The sequence below is a fragment of the Xenopus laevis genome, chromosome 6L, assembly GCF_017654675.1.
Source record: "Xenopus laevis strain J_2021 chromosome 6L, Xenopus_laevis_v10.1, whole genome shotgun sequence".
NCBI lineage: Eukaryota > Metazoa > Chordata > Amphibia > Anura > Pipidae > Xenopus > Xenopus laevis.
This window is the reverse complement of record NC_054381.1, coordinates 28,489,977-28,492,810: the sequence shown is the minus strand read 5'-3', so window position 1 is coordinate 28,492,810 and position 2,834 is coordinate 28,489,977.

The window sequence follows — 2,834 nt, the reverse complement described above, 5'->3', positions numbered from 1 at the left end:
GGCAGGAGACAAAGAAGTGACAGTGTTACTCCTCACATTTAGAACATTCATTAAAGGGAATATTTTCCATAGATTGCACTGTGCCTTGGCAATGCTCTCTCTCTCTATGTATATATATATATATATATATATATATATATATATATATATATATATCCCTACATGATGTTATTAGTGCTAGATAAGAATATACCTTCTAGTAGTAATTACTCACCCATGCTTTTTAACTTGAACCCCCCCAGGCCCCAGTTGCTTGTAGGACTATAACTTCAAATATCCACTGAAAGATGAAGACTTCATACCCTAAAATAAAGTGCCAGTTTTCTCTGCCGGAGCTTTCGTGGGGATTTTTGGACACATTTAAAGCAGATAAACAGCATGGGTCGGTATCCATTATGAAACAGGCAAAGCAGCACTTGAAAAGCAGAAAAGAACTATATGACATTTATATATGTATATTTTTCTGATTCTTTAATTCTGCAGGAGGGAGAGAATGTCTGTACAAATAACAATTTTGCAAGAACGTTGCATTCTTTCACCTACGCCAGGGCTGCTTTAAGGCCTTGGGGACCCTGAGTAAAGACCAAATTGGTGGTCCCCTCACTCTGCACTGACACCAGGCACATGTGCACACTACTTATTGCAGGGAGTGGGCATTGGGAGTCATGGCAGTTGGTGAAATAAATAGTGTCTAGAAATAAATAGTGAAAGCCAAATAATCCAAATGCTAATTGATAAAAAAGGTAAAAAGTATGGGACCTGGGATTTTCCTGATAGGTGGTCTTGCCATAATTTGGATCTTCATACCTTTAGTCTACTGAAAAAATCATTTAAACCTTAAATAACCCCAATAGGACTGTTTTGCCTTTATTAAATCAGAAGGAAAGTCATTTACCACTTGGGGATGCCAAATGTTAGACACCCCTAAGTGAATGTATTTAATTACCTGAAACCCTAGGCCAGTGTTTCTATCAGCAGAAAACTGCACCGGCCCGGGGTTATTCCAGTGAGCACCACGGAGCGATCCTCTTCCGGCTTCTTCTTTCTTCTCGCGGCAGGGATGTAACTAGGGGTAGGCAGAGTAGGCAGGTGCCTAGGGCGCAAAGGTGGAGAGGCGCCAGGCATATACATACTCCTACCCCTAGTTCCAGCCCTTCTCTGCTGACCGCCCAATTGTTCTCATCTATGCGTGTCGCTCCGCGAGTGCCTATTCGCGCATGCATACGAGTGTCTATTCACGCATGAGCAGAAGCGTCTTTTCGCACATGCGTAGAAGCATCATTTCGCGTATGCGCACACTCGCCTATTCGCACACGTACCAACATCTAGCTCGCACCCAGACGGGCCTAGGGTGCCTGCCAGGCTTGGCCCGGCTCTGTTTCGTGGTTGCACATGCCCATTAGAGTGAAAAGCCGAACTTCAACTAAAAGCTGCGCATGCGTTTGTCCTGGGAAATTTAAAGACAGAAGAAGCCAGAAGAGGATCAATCCATGGTGCCCGCTGGAATAACCCCGTGTCGGTGCAGTTTTCTGCTGATAGGAGAGCCAGCCCAGGGTTTCAGGTAAGTAAATACAGTCACTTGGGGTGCCTAACAACTTTCCTTCTCCTTTAAGGATTTATTATATCTTAGTATGGATTTTATTACTACAGAAAAAAAGAAAAATCGTTTTGAAATACTTGAATTATTTGATGGAGTCAGGGGTGATAGCCTTTCTGTAATTTGGATCTTTCTGGATGATGGGTTTCTAAAACAATGGATCCCATACCTATACTGCTTTATCAATCAGCATTTAGATTACTTGGCTTGCACTTATTCATTTCTAATGTTTACTGATATCCCCAAAGGGATCATAGAGGATTCGGAGCCTACTAATCCAGTTGCAAATACTATCTATATAGTGCCACAATTTTTACTGATCAGAGTAGGGTGGGAGCATTATTGCACCACTTTCTCCTTTCTTCACTTGGTGCAAAGTACAACATAGTCCGTTACAGGGGAAGGTATGGTGAGCTGCCTGCGTTGGGTAGCACTATTTTCATGCGGAACATATGCGCCCCCTAACTTTGACACACAAGAAGTCCTGGCAGTCGCAGGCCACAGCTGTGCCCTTTATTTACTGTTCTACAGACAGGACTGACTATTTCCTATGCGTTGCTTTTTGATTGAGCACCAAGGAGCCTGCTTTTTCTTCTCTTAGTGTTCTAGCACTTCCATCCCAGGGCATAGTAAATAACCCCTCTGATTTGTTGCAATGGGCAACTGCACTGGTGCAACGTAGAGCTTGGATGAATCTATCGCTTTAAGAGACAAACTGTCTTTCACAGCAAAAAAGAACCTTTACGCCGAAGAACTTCGAAGAGAACTTATATTAGAAGACGGTGGCACGATTAATCCAAGTTAAATAAGAATAGTCCCTAAATAAAGTACGTTAATTAAAGGAGAAATCCAGCTGCTGTGCTGGAGTTAGTAAAGCAATTTGTGATGTATTAAAGGGAAATTAGATGGAACCTTGGTCTTTTTTGTCTCGCTCAGCTGTATATGGAACAGTTCTTTGATAGGTACGGGATGGTGGGTGTTTGCAGGGCTTAGTCATTATAGTTAGTTAAAAAATGCAGCCCTTTTATGCATGGCATCCCATACTGGCTAGAGTAATTTTTAGATATTCTAAATATTTATTTTTGCCAGAGTATAGTCCATGAGGCAGCATTCTGCCTTTTCATTTGTGAGTTTAACCCTGCAGTGGGCCAGGGACTGAGACACGTTCAGCTTCCCAATGAAGGAAACCCAGTTGCTTTTTCTTCCAGGCGGTGGAGGCTCTTTCATTAGCGGGGGA